The sequence below is a fragment of the Schistocerca serialis genome, chromosome 6, assembly GCF_023864345.2.
Source record: "Schistocerca serialis cubense isolate TAMUIC-IGC-003099 chromosome 6, iqSchSeri2.2, whole genome shotgun sequence".
Classification (NCBI taxonomy): Eukaryota; Metazoa; Arthropoda; class Insecta; order Orthoptera; family Acrididae; genus Schistocerca; species Schistocerca serialis.
In genome coordinates this window covers 279,439,658-279,460,897 of record NC_064643.1, presented here as the reverse complement: position 1 = coordinate 279,460,897, position 21,240 = coordinate 279,439,658, and positions in this window count along the sequence as shown.

Sequence of the window (21,240 nt, the reverse complement as noted above, 5' to 3'; positions counted from 1 at the left end):
AGCTATTTGCGTGACACCTTAAGTTCAAGGATGTTATTCCGAGTTGCTGGTGGAGAAAAATTTGGTAGCTGACGTCTGTTGGTGTGCAGTCAACAACGATATGTGTAGGGTTCAGTTCCCAGTCAGCACTGGACCCTTCTTCATATTATTTGTAGTTCAAACATGCTCACATGTCGCTGCTGGTGTTACAAACCAATATTAAACGTTCGCTTTCTCTAGAATATAACAGCGATAGGTGCCGGGTTGGAGTCCTGGGAAGGAAAAAGCTTATGTTTCCTCTCGTCATTTAAGTTAAAACATCTAGCTACTGCCGAGGAAATCCGATATGTCACAGTTGATTGTGCTTCGATAACAATCCGATTAGGTTCTCGGTTCGAATCCCTGTCCAACACAAAGCTTTACCTTACGGCTTTTCAAGTAAGTTACTTGTGAAGAAGCAATATTTAACATCTCTCGTAGTTCTTTCACAGGGACAATAGATGCTGGGTAGGAATTCGCGTCCGTTATGTAATTTAAAGTTAATATTTGCTAACTGATTCTGTGTAAAATCGAGGTATATCACTCTCTGTATGCCTAGTCAGGCACGACTGTTAGTTTCCGTCAGTCACGAAATCTTAGTCTGCATGACCTGGGTTTGAATCCATACGCAGAACGAGAAGGTTCATGATAACTAAAATTATTAATGTTATTTTGTGTTAAATAACAAATACGGTATGTTACTTTGAAGAGGAAATCATGAATACGACGAACTTACTACGTGCCTTACGTAATAATGAGAGTGGTAACATTTCAGGTATGTCATTTATTGCAATAAATGTGAGCTTACAAGCCTTAAGGACATTCTTATCTGTGATAAGGTGTTCCCTAATATTTCTAGTATCGTGGTATTACTTTACATTATGAGTTATTGCGATATAGAGCAGTGTTTTCTAGTGGTGACTTGTTGGAACCATTTTCAATAGTCAAACGACTGTACCAGGGAGCGATTAGAGAACCTGCTAGACAGCTGCGTTATGTGGGTTACATGTGAATCAGGCGAAATGTAATTCACGTCGTTCGGATACTTTTGAGCATGACTGTACCTTCTACGAAGACGGGATATCTCTGTCCACTGAGGTGGAGGCTATTACCGGGAATCTGGCACACATATTAAAGCCTAATCGCTGTTAATGAGCACAAAGTTGAGTAACTTGTGGATTCATATAGGCCTGTTGTTGTTCTTGTGGTCTTCAGTCCAGAGACTGGTTTGATGCAGCTCTCCATGCTACTACATCCTGTGCAAGCCTCTTCATCTCCCTGTACCTACTGCAACCCACATCCTTCTGAATCTGTTTAGTGTACTCATCTCTTGGTCTTCCTCTACGACTTTTACCCTCGACGCTGCCCTCCAATACTAAATTGGTGATCCTTCGATGCCTCAGTATATGCCCTACCAACCGATCCCTTCTTCTAGTCAAGTTGCAGCACAAATTTCTCTTCTCTCCATTGTTTTTCAATACCTCCTCTTTAGTTATGTGACCTCCCCATCTAAACTTCAGCATTCTTCTGTAGCACCACATTTCAAAAGCTTCCATTCTCTTCTTGTCTAAACTATCTATCATCCACGTATCACTCCCATACATCGCTACACTCCATACAAATAATTTCAGACATGATTTCCTCACTCCGAAATCTATACTCGATGTTAACAAAATTTCTCTTCTTCAGAAACGCTTTCCTTGCCATTGCCAATCTACATTTTATATCCTCTCTACTTCCACCAATATCAGTTAATTTTCTCCCCAAGTAGCAGAAATCATTACTACTTTAAGTGTCTCATTTCCTAATCTAATAACCTCATCATCACGCGATGTAATTCGACTACATTCCATTACCCTCGTTTTGCTTTTGTCGATGTTCATCTTATATCCTTCTTTCAAGACACTGTCCATTCCGTTCAGCTGCTTTCCCAGATCCTTTTCTGTCTCTGACATAATTACATTGTCATCAGTGAACCTCAAATTATTATTTCTTCTCCATGGATTTTAATTCCTACTCCGAATTTTTCTTTTGTTTCCTTTACTGCTTTCTCGATATACAGATTGAATAACATCGGGGACAGGCTACAACCCTGTCTCACTCCCTTCCCAACCACTGCTTCCCTTTCAGGTCCCTTGATTCTTATAACTGCCATCTAGTCTCTGTACAAATTGTAAATAGCCTTTCGCTCTCTGTATTCTACCCCTCCCACCTTCAGAATTTGAAAGAGAGTATTCCAGGCAACATTGCCAAAAGCTTTCTCTAAGTCTACTAATGCTAGAAACGTAGGTTTGCCTTTCCTTAATCTATTTTGTAAGATACGTCGTTGGGTCAGTGTTGTGTACATAGTTCCGCGTAGTCAGCGCGTACACAAGTATCCCACTAGAGTGCGCCCCGCTAAGTACAACATCGCAGGCGCTGCGCTCGTCCGTCTCCACACTATGAGATTGCTGCTAACTTAGAACCTTTTCTCCTCGCGGATCACACTCGCGCAGTGATACCTGAACGAGCGAGGTATTATAACGAGCGTACAGACCTCCAATTAGTCAGTCTGCATTAGTCTGCATTTGTCTGTAGTCAAGTTTCAGTCTGCGCCTAATAAGATTATCATATTCCTGTACATAGCCATGAAGATAAATGAATACACTTTGTCAAATATTAGAGATATGTGAGAATAAGATTAACGTACCAAGACCAAAGGAACTTCAGATTGTCAATTTTAAACAGCATCGAGAATCAAGTTAGCTAATATCTATGCCTTTTTATTATTTTAATAAATGTTTGTGAAAATTAATCAAGTTCTGTTTAATGTTGGTCACCATCACTCTGCTACTCTAAGCATGCAAGTGGTATTTCTATCGTCTGACCTAACGGCAGAAGATAAACACGCCACAAGAAGACCACGAGACATTTTGCTGACACTCACCTATTTCGTTAGAGCGACAAGTCAAATAATCTGATGGTGTGTGTACCGAAGATCTTACAGGACGCACACCACAGTCTGTATTGCCTCACGTGTTCCAACGTTTCTACGGAATCCAAACTGATCTTTCTCGAGGTCAGCTTCTACCAGCTTTTCCATTCGTTTGTAAAGAATTCGTGTTAGTAATTTGCAGCCTTGGCTTATAAAACTGATAGTTCGGTAATTTCCACATCTGTCAACACCTGCTTTCTTTGGGATTGGAATTATTATATTCTTCTTGAAGTGTAAGGGTATTATGCCTGTCTCATACATCTTGCTCAACAGATGGTAGAGTTCTGTTAGGCCTAGCTCTCCCAATGCTGTCAATAGTTCTAATGGGATGTTGTCTACTCCTGTTGCCTTGTTTCGACTTAGGTCTTTCAGTGCTCTGTCAAACTCTTCACGCAGTATCATATCTCCTATTTCATCTTCATCTACATTGTCTTCCATTTCTATAATATTGTCCTCAAGAACATCGCCCTTGTATAGACACTCTATATACTTGTTCCACGTATCTGCTTTCCCTTCTTTGCTTAGAACTGGGATTCCATCTGAGCTCTTGATATTCATGCAAGTGGTTCTCCATTCTCCAAAGGTCTCTTTAATTTTCCTGTAGGCAGTATCTACCTTACCCCTAGTGATATGTGCCTCTACTTCCTCACATTTGTCCTCTGGAGATCCGTGCTTAGCCATTTTTCGCTTCCTGACGATCTCATTTTTGAGACGTTTTTATTCCTTTTTGCCTGCTTCATTGACTGCATTTTTATATTTTCTCGTTTCATCAATTAAATTCAATATCTCTTCTGTTACCCAAGGATTTCTGTTAGCCCTCGTCTTTTTACCAGCTTGATCCTCTGCTACCTTTACTACTTAATCTCTCAAAGCTACCCATTCTCCTTCTACTGTGTTTCTTTCCCCTATTCTTGTCGGTCGTTCCCTAATGCTCTCCCTGAAGCTCTCTACAACCTCTGGTTCTTTCGGTTTATCCAGATCCCATCTCCTCAATTTGTCACATTTTTGCAGTTTCTTCAGTTTTAATCTGCAGTTCATAACCAACAGATTGTGGTCAGAGTCCACATCTGCCCATCCATTTAGGATATATGGTGCGAAATTGTGATTTAGTGTGTCTCAGTGTGCTATGTGCCAGCCTCATGGCAGACGGTGGACGAAGACTGGCTGGCGCGTTATGAAGGTGACTCAGTTTTGCAATGGGCGTCGGTATGTGTGTACGTGTGTGGCAGCCATCAACAGCCAGAACGCAGCATTTGCAGAATTATGCTGGCACGGGCCGCGTGTGGCGCGGTTGCTTTAGGCAACTCATCGAGAACCGGGCGGCGGTGGGCGTTGCCCGCTGCTGCACCACCGACTCCCAGCATCTTCACGAGCCACATCGTCTGCAGGAGGTGAGCTAGGCTGGGCCTCGTGCTGCTAACCTCCTACCACCTGCGCAGCCGCTGAACGAGCACAGCATCGTGTTCCCCGGACTGCGCGCATCAATACGTCTCCACCACGACACGAGTGATGGGGCTGAGCTACCAGAAAATGTATTGGAATAACCAACAATAAAGAAGAAGATTGCTAAAAACAGCCACCTTCTTCCACCCAGCTACGCCCCACAACCCCGACCACATCACCTGCTCTGGTCATCCTATTACAATAGCAACTACCGTTTACATAGCAACATCGGTCATATGAACTGGCTGTTTGAGAACACACTTAAGGCTGCGTGGCCTTTCCGATATTTTGGCCTCACCATAAGAGCTACGCTTAGTTGTTTTTATATCCTGTATCCCTTTTTTCAAGGAAAACCCTGCAGTCGCTACTCAAGACTGTGTGATCCCCGAACAGGTTACACCCTTTAGAGGCGATGGACAACAAACACCTTCATGGGTGGCATTGCCACATCTGCTACAAGTGGCTTTTCCCTTACAACTTAAGGCCGTGAGCCCGAAGCCCTGGCGTGTAAAACAGCACATAAGGTTAGCAAAATTAAGTCTACATCTACATCTACATCTACATTTATACTCCGCAAGCCACCCAACGGTGTGTGGCGGAGGGCACTTTACGTACCACTGTCATTACCTCCCTTTCCTGTTCGAGTCGCGTATGGTTCACGGGAAGAACGACTGTCTGAAAGCCTCCGTGCGCTCTCTAATCTCTCCAATTTTACATTCGTGATCTCCTCGGGAGGTATAAGTAGGGGGAAACAATATATTAGATACCTCATCCAGAAACGCACCCTCTCGAAACCTGGCGAGCAAGCTACACCGCGATGCAGAGCGCCTCTCTTGCAGAGTCTGCCACTTGAGTTTGTTAAACATCTCCGTATCGCTATCACGGTTACCAAATAACCCTATGACGAAACGCGCCGCTCTTCTTTGGATCTTCTCTATCTCCTCCGTCAAACCGATCTCGTACGGATCCCACACTGATGAGCAATACTCAAGTATAAGTCGAACGAGTGTTTTGTAAGCCACCTCCGTTGTTGATAGACTACACTTTCTAAGGACTCTCCCAATGAGTCTCAACCTGGTACCCGCCTTACCAACAATTAATTTTATATGATCATTCCACTTCAAATCGTTCCGCACGCATACTCCCAGATATTTTACAGAAGTTAGTGCTACCAGTGTTTGTTCCTCTATCATATAATCATACAATAAAGGATCCTTCTTTCTATGTATTCGCAATACATTACATTTACCTATGTTAAGGGTCAGTTGCCACTCCCTACACCAAGTGCCTATCCGCTGCAGATCTTCCTGCATTTCGCTACAATTTTCTAATGCTGCAACTTCTCTGTATACTACAGCATCATCCGCGAAAAGCCGCATGGAACTTCCGACACAATCTACTAGGTCATTTATATATATTGTGAAAAGCAATGGTCCCATAACGCTCCCCTGTGGCACCCCAGAGGTTACTTTAACGTCTGTAGACGTCTCTCCATTGATAACAACATGCTGTGTTCTGTTTGCTAAAAACTCTTCAATCCAGCCACACAGCTGGTCTGATATTCCGTAGGCTCTTACTTTGTTTATCAGGCGACAGTGCGGAACTGTATCGAACGCCTTCCGGAAGTCAAGAAAAATAGCATCTACCTAGGAGCCTGTATCTAATATTTTCTGGCTCTCATGAACAAATAAAGCGAGTTGGGTCTCACACGATCGCTGTTTCCGGAATCCATGTTGATTCCTACATAGCAGATTCTGGGTTTCCAAAATCGACATGATACTCGAGCAAAAAACATGTTCTAAAATTCTACAACAGATCGACGTCAGAGATATAGGTCTATAGTTTTGCGCATCTGCTCGACGACCCTTCTTGAAGACTGGGACTACCTGTGCTCTTTTCCAATCATTTGGAACCTTCCGTTTCTCTAGAGACTTGCGGTGCACGGTTGTTAGAAGGGGGCAAGTTCTTTCGCGTACACTGTGTAGAATCGAATTGGTATCCCGTCAGGTCCAGTGGACTTTCCTCTGTTGAGTGATTCCAGTTGCTTTTCTATTCCTTGGACACTTATTTCGATGTTAGCCATGTTTTCGTTTGTGCGAGGATTTAGAGAAGGAACTGCAGTTCGGTCTTCCTCTGTGAAACAGCTTTGGAAAAAGGTGTTTAGTATTTCAGCTTTACGCGTGTCGTCCTCTGTTTCAATGCCATCATCATCCCAGAGTGTCTGGATATGCTGTTTCGAGCCACTTACTGAGTTAACGTAAGACCAGAACTTCCTAGGATTTTCTGTCAAGTCGGTAAATAGAATTTTACTTTCGAATTCACTGAACGCTTCACGCATAGCCCTCCTTACGCTAACTTTGACATCGTTTAGCTTCTGTTTGTCTGAGAGGATTTGGCTGCGTTTAAACTTGGAGTGAAGCTCTCTTTGCTTTCACAGTAGTTTCCTAACTTTGTTGTTGTACCACGGTGGGTTTTTCTCGTCCCTCACAGTTTTACTCGGCACGTACCTGTCTAAAACGCATTTTACGATTGCCTTGAATTTTTTCCATAAACACTCAACATTGTCAGTGCCGGAACAGAAATTTTCGTTTTGATCTGTTAGGTAGTCTGAAATCTGCCTTCTATTACTCTTGCTAAACAGATAAACCTTCCTCCCTTTTTTTTATATTCCTATTAACTTCCATATTCAGGGATGCTGCAACGGCCTTATGATCACTGATTCCCTGTTCTGCACATACAAAGTCGAAAAGTTCGGGTCTGTTTGTTATCAGTAGGTCCAAGATGTTATCTCCATGAGTCGGTTCTCTGTTTAATTGCTCGAGGTAATTTTCGGATAGTGCACTCAGTATAATGTCACTCGATGCTCTGTCCCTACCACCCGTCCTAAACATCTGAGTGTCCCAGTCTATATCTGGTAAATTGAAATCTCCACCTAAGACTATAACATGCTGAGAAAAATAATGTGAAATGTATTCCAAATTTTCTCTCAGTTGTTCTGCCACTAATGCTGCTGAGTCGGGAGGTCGGTAAAAGGAGCCAATTATTAACCTAGCTCGGTTGTTGAGTATAACCTCCATCCATAATAATTCACAGGGACTATCCACTTCTACTTCACTACAGGATAAACTACTACTAACAGCGACGAACACTCCACCACCGGTTGCATGCAATCTATCCTTTCTAAACATCGTCTGTACCTTTGTAAAAATTTCGGCAGAATTTATCTCTGGCTTCAGCCAGCTTTCTGTACCTATAACTATTTCAGCTTCGGTGCTTTCTGTCAGCGCTTGAAGTTACGGTACTTTACCAACGCAGCTTCGACAGTTTACAAGTACAATTCCGGCTGCTTGGTCCCCGCATGTCCTGACTTTGCCCCGCACCCGTTGCGGCTGTTGCCCTTTTTGTACTTGCCCAATGCCATCTAACCTTAAAAAACCGCCCAGCCCACGCCACACAACCCCTGCTACCCGTGTAGCCGCTTGTTGCGTGTAGTGGACTCCTGACCTATCCAGCGGAACCCGAAACCCCACAACCCTATGGCGCCAGTCGAGAAATCTGCAGCCCACACGGTCGCAGAACCGTCTCAGCCTCTGATTCAGACCCACCACTCGGCTAGTACCAAAGGTCCGCAGTCAGTCCTGTCAACGATGCTGCAGATGGTGAGCTCTGCTTTCATCCAGCTACCGAGACTGGCAGGCTTCACCAAATCAGATAGCCGCCGGAAGCCAGAGAGGATTTCCTCCGATCCATAGCGACACACATCATTGGTGCCGACATGAGCGACCACCTGCAGATGGGTGCACCCTGTATCCTTTATGGCATCCGGAAGGACCCTTTCCACATCTGGAATGACTCCCCCCGGTATTCACACTGAGTGCACATTGGTTTTCTTCCCCTTGCTGCCATATCCCTAAGGGGCCCCATTACGCGCCTGACGTTGGAGCTCCCAACTACCAGTAAGCCCACCCTCTGCGACCACCCGGATCTTGCAGACTGAGGGGCAACCTCTGGAACAGGACAAGCAGCCATGTCAGGCCGAAGATCAGTATCAGCCTGAGACAGAGCCTCAAACCGGTTCGTCAGACAAACTGGAGAGGCCTTCCGTTCAGCCCTCCGGAATGTCTTTCGCCCCCTGCCACACCTTGAGACGACCTCCCACTCTACCACAGGTGAGGGATCAGCCTCAATGCGGGCAGTATCCCGGGCAACCACAGTCGTATTCTGATCGGGGGATGTGTGGGACAAGCTGGCCGTCCCCGACAAACCCCAATCCGGACCCCCACAGTGATGCCCATTGGCAACAGCCTCAAGCTGTGTGACAGAAGCCAACACTGCCTGAAGCTGGGAGCGAAGGGATGCCAACTCAGCCTGCATCCGAACACAGCAGTTGCAGTCCCTATCCATGCTAAAAACTGTTGTGCAAAGAACGTCTGAACTAATCTACAGAGAGCGCAAACAAATCGACACAAAATTTAAACGGTTATTAAAATACAAGATTGCCTAGTAAATGCAGTAATGCTGCTACTTGCGCACTGCTGTTACACTACTCGGCGGCAGAAGGAGACTACGCGATTTTACACTATTCAGGTACTAAAACGCGATGCTACCACTCTCAAATACTATAATACGCCCGGAATTTATGAATTAAACAATGCAAGTACCAAAAACACGCAAAGAAGTTAATAATTAAACTATGTAACAAATGAGTGAGCTAGGAGTATACGACTTGCTGCTGCAGCTGCTTATCCAACGGCGGCAGGGAGCACATTGACTGTGACCAACCGACACTGGCCGTTCAAAACAAAAACAGAAGACAGACGACTACGCGAATTTACACTATTCAGGTACTAAAACGCGATGCTACAACTCTCAAATACTATAATACGCCCGAAATTTATGAATTAAACAATGCAAGTACCAAAAACACGCAAAGAAATTAAGAATTTAACTATGTAACAAATGAGTGAGCTAGGAGTATTCGACTTGCTGCTGCAGCTGCTTATCCAACGGCGGCAGGGAGCACACGCTGAGGCAAAGGAAACCAGCATCAACGTCCTCTGGAAGTTTTGTGCTGCTGAAAGTCAGTATAAATGAGACTGATTTCACGATATCGCCATCCACCGTTTTCATTATGTTTTGCACATCAACGATACCCTCCTGGAACCTCTCTGCTTTCAGTTATAATAAGGAAAGGTCAACCAAATCCCTGCAAGTCACAACACCTTTGCTGTCTTCAAAGTGTTGTGCAGTTCATTTTCTATTCTGTACTCCCCAAGGCATTGAGCTTTCTGGATGTTCTTCACCTGTTGAGAATTAGATGTTTCTACCAACAAAATCTCGATTTGCAAAAGACTGACAGATTTTGAACTTTCATCGATTGTCCCCAAACCATTTTGTAAGTAGAACGGTGACACTTTCTCAAATCTCCCTCATTTCCTTTTATCTATTGAAAGTACATTTCACTTGCAACATGTGATCTGCTACTATAACAGCTAGAATTCTGAAAGACTTATAAGCTTGGTGGACTAGCTTCAAGAGCCGTTTTACTGGACTGGGCCTTGGTACCTTCCAGCAGCCCACCCTTTCCACAAGGAGGAAGGTAAGAAAATTTCGAAAGGTCCATTTAGATCCCACGAGCAGCTAGAGAAATAAGAGGCCACCTAGACAGAGTCCTGCTTGCCTAGGTAAGCCTTGTACAATTGAGCTGCAGCAGGTTTCCCAGAGGTTGCCTGATAACGACTGTTCCACGTCATCAGCGGTGAATATCGTCATTGCGCAGCACGTCTTGTGCCTTAGAGTTTTTTTTAATAGAAGTTTTTACCATCCTCACAATCCAGGTGGTCAAGTCAAGATCTCCATTGCCTGTGACACACAACGTTCCATTGCATCTGAAGCATGCCCACAGGTAACTGTGACAGGGAACTGGCTCCATTTACGAATACCCAGTCCAGGAACTCCAGGGTCGACAAGCCCTTAGTCAGCAAACCAATGATGAGCCACTGAGGGGGAGATGTATGCGGGTACTAAAATATAACAGTCATAAATCGTCTAGAAGAGCAACAGCAGAAGGCGAGAGGCTGGCAGATAAGTTGTTTCAGAAACGGCAGGAGTCTCCACAGTCACACATAGGACTCAATTACTGACAGCCATAAGCGGATACAGTGTAAGACTATACAGAGAGGCAATGGAAGTTAAACGTCCCACAAATTTCAGTGGGAAGAAGGAGCGCCTGAAAGTGAATAACGTATGGAGCATTCTGTTTCTGTTTAACCTTGGAAGATGGGGTAAACAGCTTTTTGTTTTGTCCAGACCAGCAGTCGTTTGTATAGCCATTCGGACATCTGTCTTACTGTAGCTATTTTACAGTATATTAAGCAACTTTTAAATGACGAACCGGAAATGGTACGTATACAAATTGTGCGAATTGATAAATTCCTGTTGCAAAAGATTTTAACTCGGCTGAAATTAACGTTCTGATAATAGAACCCTGTTAAATTTGCTAACTTTATGTACCTTTTTTCTCTGGCACTGTTATACGTAGAACTTTGAAGTTGGTATTGTAAGGTCACTGCAGTATAATCAATGCTTCTTTTTTGCTTGTGTAATATTTATGAATTTTTGACTCTGAAGCCATATTATTTGGGAAAAATTTCAATGAAATCTCACTGATTAAGAGAATAAGCCAGTTCGTTTCATGTTTCTAGTTCATTGGCACCTTTTAAATATTTTATAGAATTTCTGATAATTTGAATTTCACAGCTTTAGTCGTTTGTGAGACAAGGGTACATATATCACTGAAAATGTCAAATGCTAAGAAATGAGATTAAAGTAATTTATGATGAGAATTCGCAAATACGCATTGCGAAATTATCAAAAGTGTCCACCAGGGTAATTAGCGTCACCTTCTGGTTCTTCTGTTTCACCTAGGAGCTTTCTCCTTGTTGCTGCCCTTGTTTTCTTTATATTATGTTGAACTGCATACTGAGCCCTTCTTGCTCTCAGTTTTTCAAGAAGCTGGAGACGGTTGATGGTGGTAACACTTGGAACAACATCAAGCCTTTCGATGACCTGTAATCTACGTAGATGACTAACGTAGATGACTATCACTGAAATTCCTCGTTTCCAAGTTTTTATCCCTTGGACATTTTTGGACATTCGAGTAGATACGAGATTGTTCAATAATTCGTTTTGATTCTAAGCACAAACATGAAGGAATTTTGTGAGACGATCGTGATGGCCTTGAGCACTATGCGACTGAATTTCTGACGTCATCAGTCACCTAGAACTTAGAACTATTTAAACCTAACTAACCTAAGAACATTACAGGCATCCATGCCCGAAGCAGGATTGGAACCTGGGACCGTAGCGGTCGCTCGGTGCCAGACTATAGCGCCTAGAACCGCACGGCCACTCCGGCCGGCCCATCGGGATGCCACGAGTCTATATAGCCTTAATGTCTTTCATTAGAGCCTCTGGGATATAATTTTTATTGTGATATGAAACCTTAGTAGCTTGAGCTTTTCTCTAGTTGCCCCATTACTGAGGACTATCTGGACAAGCAAAATTAAAATTATTGTCATTAGTGTGTGATCGGTGTAAACATGTTGCCATTATGGCTTTTTGCATTTGCCATACTTTAGACTTGCTTAAGCTCATTTATAGTTCTATCTGATAAGTGACCTCAAAAGTTCTTACCACCTGGCACAGTTTTATACTTTAAATTCTGCATCAGTTTCCTTAGACGAACGTCTGTTTTTCTTGACGTGACCAAAACGCATTCTAATTTATAGTCCTAATGACATGTGACATGAATTCTGTCACTTCTTGTTTATGCTTGGAGTTACCATACCGAAGTAACACACACATACACACACACACACACACACACACACACACACACACACACACACACATCGCAGCTGCTGCTGCCATGCCTCCATTTGTACCTTCATAATTCTTCTTACGCACGAGAGCTTCGTCTCGCTTATTGGATGTACAGTGGTAGGAATGCTTAGACAGTACTTCATAACTCAAAGCTTTGGCACTGACCACGCTAGTAACAGAGGCAATAGCATTTTTTATTGTGTGACCTCTTTTCTGCGAGGTTCCATCAAAAGCAACTGGGATATCTGGGTTTCTTTCATTTATATATTTAGCTTCACTGGCGGCACCTTTCATAGACAAGTCTGCTACAGACTGAACCGATTCTCCTATATCTACGGTGTATTTGTCTATTTTAGCGAGTAGAGGTGGAAGATTCATTATAGCACGAAGTGTTTGAACGACAGTACATTCTTTACCAATTGCTGGCAGTGGATACAGAAGCCTGATCTACGTCTCAGACATGTTACTACACCATTGAGGTCCAACAATAGGTCTGTTTTCACAAATGATACAAACAAATGCAACGTTGCAGGGAAGTCCAATAGATTTTATTATTTTCAGATCAACAGGGCCTCCACAAAGATTGCAACACAAACAGTTCTTGATACACTGAAAGAAACAGGAAAGTCCGCTATATCACGTTGTTCATCAAAAGTTTGTCCATTAGAAGATTCATCTGTAACTTCGCTTACATGGCCTGATAACTTTCTTTATTCACACTTTCCATGCGTAAAATTGATAGAACGTTTCCTGTCTTCAGTAGGTGATGAAGCAGAAGCACTTATACAAAAGATACCTGTAAATCGATTAACGCGAAACCGCTTTTTAAATAATGATACACTCCTTCGAAACCTAGAAAATTGCACTAGTAATAATTTAGCAAGAGTACAGATAAACTCCAGAAGTGTAGCAAGCGAAACTCAAGACCCAGAACATGCACCAACAGATCAAAAACTTAACTTTGAATACTGCTGGTTGCTACAACAATAGTAGTAAACACAGGATCAAAGTTTCTACTTGTACAACGGGGAAATCCACAGCCTTCTGTGTCTAATGCATTTGGAAATGCAAAGGTTTGAATACAAACACAGCAAAAGCTGGATAAATTTATGGAGCACAAATACAGTTCTTAAAAAATTGATAATATCTGATTAGAATATCTTACCAGATTTTGCACTATATTATGCTGAAAATCGTAAATTATTTTATAGGTTTAGAATCTGCATATATGATATTTTACCGTACTGTGGCACTCCAAACACCGAGATAACTACGGACTGGAGCGATAAGTTTGGATTTTATGTGCAAAAAAACACGTTTGGATTTCATGTGTAAAAATATCTATTTCTGGGAGTTTTCTGAAACATGCCACGTCTATACTTTAAATTTGAACAAATGAGTTAAAACTGTACACGGTAGTAGATCAATGGATAAAGTCAACATAAAAAACGTGGGACGCACTACGAAAGCATCCATTAAGACAGTACGGGGAAGTGTGACGCTAATGCCTAGGGATTACAATTACGAACAACTTAAACTGGAACCATAACACTAATAATATTGTGGGGAAGGCTAATCAACGACTGCATTTTATTTACAGAACACTTCGAAGATCCGACACACCATTTAAAGAGAATGACCACACTCTTGTCCGTCCTCTTCTGGAGTACTGTTGAGTGGTATGGGGTTTTTACCAGAGAGGATTGCTCGAGGCCATCATAAAATTTCAACGAAGGGTGGTTCGTTTTGTATAATCGCGAAATAAAGGAGAGAGTGTCATAGATACGATACCCAGGTTGGGGCATTAAGCTTCAACACAAAGTATTTTTTAGTTGCGGCGAGATCCGCTCATGATATTTCAGTCAGCAACTTAGGTCTCCTTTTATTGACGCCCACTTACCTAGGGAGAAATTGTCTTCGAAATAAAATAAGAGAAATCAGAGCTCATACGTAATAATAAAGTGTTCCTTTTTCTCGCACACTGTTCGAGAGTGGAAAGATAAATGAATAGTCTGAAGGTGGTTTGATGGTGCCAAAGGCATTACAGATTCGACAGCAGTGACCTTGCATTGGCCAAAGAGCAATGAATGTAAGATGCACGTAATGGTAATCGACAAGCTCCTTTCGAAACTTGTAAAGCTTTTTCACCTCAGGAGTGCCATTACAATGGAAATGGCAAAAATATTCAGGAGACCGTGTGGTAAGTTAAACTAGGTAATATCTGCCAACAGACCAAAGTTGTTGCTATAGGACGGACTGTCACGTTAAAGAGCTTGAAGATAAGCCGATACACACCTCTCTATATCTTTCGCAGTATATTCCTGCCAAAGTATTGTGAGAGGGATTGGACGAATGCACCGACAAAATTGACATAGGCAGCACAATACGTTGACCAGTAGACTAGCCGATTTTACGCTTGACCTATATGTGCTCACACGCACCACCACAAAGTTTCTCCCATGTGAAGCATTTCTCCGCAGAAGCCGATGGAATGATGCAGAATGTGCAATATTTGCCGAAATTCGACGGTCTGGTCTAGACACAATACAAGGCAGTTAGCATGGAAGCGTTTTGTGTGAGTGGCGAGGGCAACTGTGGAACTAGAACACCCAGAGACAATTAAGAGTGAAAAGCATAGTAGAGTTTTACCAAATTACGCCGAATGGTTGCTGGGGAAATGGTTCAAATGGCTCTAAGCACTATGGGACTTAACATCTGAGGTCATCAGTCCCCTAGAACTTAGAACTACTTAAACCTAACTAACCCAAGGACATCACACACATCCATGCCCGAGGCAGGATTCGAACCTACGACCGTAGCGGTCGCGCTGTTCCAGACTGAAGCCCCTAGAACCGCTCGATCACAACGGCCGGCGGTTACTGGGAAAGGCAACCACGAGATCGAGCTACTGAAAGGCACTATCTTATGATTAAAACAGTACATTATCAGTAGGGATCACTATACACAATAGGGCAAGGTAAAGGAAAGGAAAGCGGTAGTCTATATTGTAACAATTAATTTTTTATTATAGGGCAATTAATTGTTAATGACTGTGCTAGTCATGCCATGTAGGTTAAGTTAAATTGCACTACCGAAACCTAGCTGTAGATCTCGCACAGACACTACCCATGAGGCAATGGTGTGGGACACTGTCAACTAATCGCCAGATTATACTGTTTTCTATGTAGAATCCTGCCTAGTCGTCAACTATGGGGAGTCTAAGAAATCTGCTTTCTCGGATCGCTAGACAACATTCAAAGAAATTGTATTATTGAGTTTTTATGACAAATAGATAAATGACAATACTTTAATTTGAGAAATACACAGATACGTCGGAGGCAAAGGGCGACAGACAAAATAACACAGTTTATTTAGTGTAGACAATGCTATAGGTCTATAGTACAAGCGAAATGACCAGTCTTGAAGTTTTTGTAGGACTGGGCCGCGGCCAGTCGGGAGCGGAGCTTATGTTCCCTTCGCATAGAGGCCGCTTCTGTCGCGTTGTTCTCCTGGAGAGTGGTCGGTCAGCGTGCAATTGGCTGACGTCTTCTTCACAGCCCTTGCTCTTCCGTTCCCGACTGGCGTGCCGGTGCTTGAATTTACGCCGTAACAATCTACAAAACAGCACAAATGGATCGATCGAGGGGGGCCATGGTCGCACTACCTACAGAACGCCAAGTGTGAGCGATGCTTAATGGCTTTCTAACAGATGGCTGAGGGAATGTTGGAGGTTTTATTAAGGCCACTAATGAAGCGGAACTAGAGATAAGTGAGTAAGGCGCCGGCACTGGTGCGGTACCTTATATCTGAGGGGTGGTTGTATTCTAGCCCAGGAGGTAACGACATCATTTTTACATGCACGTGACAACTGTCATCCACGATCCAACAGCAGGTCACCTGTTCTGGATACAGAACATGGGGGTCACGCCTCTAATGTCAGGTCAGGGTCTCTCAGACAACTCCAGTGGGACATGTACGTTTCTGTGGTGTGTCAGCTATGTTGGAGGACGAAGGCTAGAGTGGTATTACCCTATCTTTATGTGCTAACACTTCTGGAAGACAAGTGTTCTTAAAACCGATAATCTCGTCATAGCAATGCTCTGACCCACAGGCTGACAACACACCTGACACCACCCACTCCAAGGTTGTACCACGATTCTGTGTGTCTAACAAATACTAAAAATTTGTGTGATGTTCTCCTGTGATGTATATAGGCATAAAGAGCAAAGAAATGAGCGCAGTCCACGTGGGTGGTTCTTTTCTTGTTTTTGTTTCGATAAATGGACAGAGGGCTAGGAAAAGACACACAGCGGTAGGTGAAGGAGAAGATGGTCAGAGAGCAGGAGAGAAGTGTAGGAGAAGATAGACAGAGAGAAAGGTGAGGAGGAGATGGACAGATGGAGGTGGGAGTATTAGGTGGATAGAAAGACAGAGCTGAGAAGGAGATGGATGGTCGAAATGAAGGAAAAGGAGATAGACATCGAGAGGAAGCAGGAAGAGATGGATAGATTGAGGGGTTGGGGGGGGGGGGGTTGAAAGTGGATATCGCGATGCAGGAGGGGATGAATGGAGTGAAGGGTGGGAGGAAATACACAGAGAGAGGGACAGGAGGAAATGGCCAGAGTGAATGGGGAGTAGATGGAGAGAGATAGAGAGATTAGGAGGAGATGTGTGCTATATATGTGCCATATCCCACGCTTGTGGGGCAACAAATAAAACGATTGCTTTTAATAATTAAGGAAGCTTTACGTTGTTTTATGCCAAAAACAATAAATAGCTGTGTGTGCTGCTTAGAGAATTTTGCAATAGTCCTTTCCGTGTATATATTGGTTAAGTAGCTACGGAAATTTGTAGTTGCCCATTTAGAGCTGATATTCGCCTTTGACGTCTTTTATGCCTTTTATGTGTCACCTGCAAAACTGGTCTTGTCACCTGTCGAGAAGGCGGTGGGAGACAGGTAAGGGGAGGGCCCATCACATTCCAGATCTGAAGAGGCGTTGCAGAATGGGCGCACTCTTTCCTTCTACCTAAAGAAGTGGGAGATTCTTAATGAACAAAAAAACTGTGAAGAGACTATGGCAAAAATATAAACTCTAAATTACTGATTATTTAAGACAGTGAGCGAATTGAAATAATAAGCAGTTTCGAAACTAATAAAACTGCTACAAAGCAGAATTATATTTCATAAATATTGCTTGATAAGGGCGTATTTGCAAACTCTAAATTACAGTTTCAAAAATAATAAAACTGCTACAATGGAGAAGCATATTTCATAAGTATTACTTAATAAGGCAGTATTTGCAACAACAGGAAGTGGCTTGTCCCGTAGTTGGGTATCTGGCGAAGGCATTCGCTCAGTCCCAAATCATAGAGTTAGGTGGAAGTCAGAGGACACCCCTTCCAAGGTCACTGGGCTGGACTCACTCTTGGCTGCTATCTGAATGGGAACTGACCCAAGATGCTGCACGGTAGTAACTCCAGAAATCTTACATGGAAATGCGATGGCACAAGAACGGGTCTCTACAATTAGCTGCGTATACAGATTTCTGTGATTTGTCTACCTCCTGTTTTATACCTATGGTGATTCTTTTTTGTCAATACATAGTAATAGTTAATTTAAATTATATTTCAATGAATCCCACTGCGCTTCAGGTTATGAAAGTGTCATCACAATTCGTAAGTACGCAAGTTTAAATTACAAGTCGCTGCTTTAACATAGATATGAAGAGCAGCAAAAACTTACTTCTTTCTTTTGTAGATGTTAATATCAAGTGGCGATCCTGTGATTAAATATCTAATTTATTTTTATCATGTTCATGAGCCACTGCCTTAAAGAATTACTGTCCGTGCGGTCGGAGGCGTTTGCCTGTTCGTATGACACTAAGGATAATGCCGGCTGTAGCATAGCTACTGGCAGGGTCTCCCAAACTGGACAGGTCTTATTCCATGAACCAGATGAAGTGTGTCTTTCAACAACCTAATTTCCCAATCCTTGTCCTTCATCCTTTCACATTTCTAAGAAAATATGGGATTAACCTCGACAGCTGTAGAGGAAACAATTCATCTAGTGGAAGGTTACCCCAAAATCCAAAACCTTGGTCCTGCAGGTTGGGGGTTGGCGATGGGTTACCACATCATCACAGGATATGTGTTAACGACAAACAAACTACAAGGAAGCCTCGGTATTTCATAATACGAAATAAAGGAAAAGTGCCAGAACGAGGTATTCGACTTGGACCACTGAATATTCGTAGTTTATATAAAAACTGGTCCCTCAGTCGTTATAGTCAAGGAAACCAAAGCTATAGGATGGACTTAGTTACTCTACAGGATGTTCGCCGGGAGAACTCAGGTACCCTTGATGGCGAAAAGTATACAATGTGTAATAGAAGTTGTGAGACGCAAACACAAACTGGGCGTGGGATTTTGTGTGAGTAAGCATCTAGTTGGCACTGTACCTACGTCCACGTCTGTGACTTCGTGAATAGCGGTATTAGCAATAGACATGAAGATACGTGGAATATCGTTCGTGAACTGTCATGCACCCAAAGAAGAAAGCGTATGCCAACTGAAAAACGAATCCTACGCGGTATTGTATATTTTCATATATGCCATCCCCAACAACGGTTGTAAGTCTTATTGGGCGATATGATTGCTAAAGTGAGTTGAGAAGACGTATTCCACATCTTTTTTGCTCCCAAGGGTAGCACCTTTCACCATTATGTTACCTTAAGTCGTGTGTGACAGAGTGACTTTGCGAGTGAATGCGGGTGAGGTGAAAGTGAGTGCATAAGTGTCGTTTCATAGGTTTCGTCCTCACTGTGTGCAACAATTTTAGCTATTTTATCCACACTCGCTCCTTTAAAAATGTGTCAGCTCCCTGATAACCTCGCCACTGGGCGCCCGTCAAATCAAACACACACACATACACACACACACACACACACACACACACACACACACACACTCACGCAAAATAAATAGCACCAACTACATAGGACTCGCCCTCCTGAACGTCGACTATAAGATCTCGTCCAACGTTATACGGGATAGAATCCATTTATAATCAGACGAGGTGAATGGTGAAAAACAAGGCTGTTTCAGAAATGGCCCATCAGTTGTTAACAACATCCATATACTGCGATAGGTCATCGAACAGGTGTGAGGATATGGCGAAGACCTACATCGGCTCTTCATAGATTTTAAGAAGGTATATGATTGCATACACAGGGAAAGCTTGATGAACTGTCCAGCAGAGTTTGGAATAACGAAGAAACTTTTCAGCCTGGTTCGAATTTGTCTCTCTGAGTGCAAGGCAAACTGAAGCTTGGGAACCAAGCTAGGGAGAGATTTTAATAGGAAGTGGGTTAAAATGTGCCGATGGTGTATCACCAGTATTGTTCAACCTGGCGCTCGAAAAATAATGAGGCAAGCTTCCCACAAGATCATCGTTGGGATTAGGTATAGGGTGAGAAAATCACACTCCTCGCCTTTGTCGAAGATGTGGCCCTGTTGTCCATATCTAAGGAAGAACTGATGCGGATGATCGACAACGAGGAGGTGGCAGCGAGCAAAATCGGTCTCCTTGTGAATCGAACGAAGACCAAGTACCTGGTGAAGAGAGCAGTCATGCCTCTACAAGAGACCCATTACAGGCTCTGGCAATCGGAACCCAATCATACTAAAGGTTTCATAATATTAACTGAAGAGGGCCAGCAGCCTTTTCAGTAGTTCCAGGGGCAACAGTCTGGATGATTGACTGATCTGGCCTTGTAACACTATCCAAAACGGTCTTTCTGTTTTCGTACTGCGAACGGCTGAAAGCAAGGGGAAACTACAGCCGTAATTTTTCCCGGGGGCATGCAGCTTTACCGTATGGTTAAATGATGATGGCATCCTCTTGGGTAAAATATTTCGGAGGTAAAATAGTCCCCCATTCGGACCTCTGGGCGGGGAATACTCAAGAGGACGTCGTTATCAGGAGAAAGAAAACTGGCGTTCTACGGTTCGGAGCGTGGAATATCAGATCCCGTAATCGGGCAGGTAGGTTGGAAAATTTAAAAAGGGAAATGGATAGGTTAAAGTTAGATATAGTGGGAATTAGTGAAGTTCGGTGGCAGGAGGAACAAGACTTTTGGTCAGGTGAATACAGGATTATAAATACAAAATCAAATAGGGGTAGTGCAGGAGTAGGTATAATAATGAATAAAAAATAGGGGTACGGGTAAAATAATACAAACAGCATAGTGAACGCCTTATTGTGGCCAAGATAGACACGAAGCCCACGCCTACTACAGTAGCACAAGTTTATATAACTAGCTCTGCAGATGACGAAGAAATTGAAGAAATGTATGATGAAACGAAAGAAATTATACAGATTGTGATGGGAGACGAAATTTTAACAGTCATGGGTGACCGGAATTCGGTAGTAGGAAAAGAGAGAGAAGGAAACGTAGTAGGCGAATATGGATTGCGGCTAAGAAATGAAAGAAGAAGCCGCATGGTAGAATTTTGCACAGAGCATAAATTAATCAAAGCTAACACTTGGTTCAAGAATCACAAAAGAAGGTTGTATACATGGAAGAAGCCTGGAGATACTGACAGGTTTCAGATAGATTGGATAATGGTATGACAGAGATTTAGGAAACAGGTTTTAAGTTGTAAGACATTTCCAAGGGCAGATGTGGACTCTGACCACAATCTATTGGTTATGAACTGTAGACTAAACTGAAGAAACTGCAAAAAGGTGGGAAATTGAGGAGATGGGATCTGGATAAACTGAAAGAAGCAAAGGTTGTAGAGAGCTTCAGGGACAGCATTACGGAACGATTGACAAGAATGGGGGAAAGAAACACAGTAGAAGGAGACTGGGTAGCTTTGAGAGAAGAAATAGTGAAGGCAGCAGTGGATAAAGTAGGTAA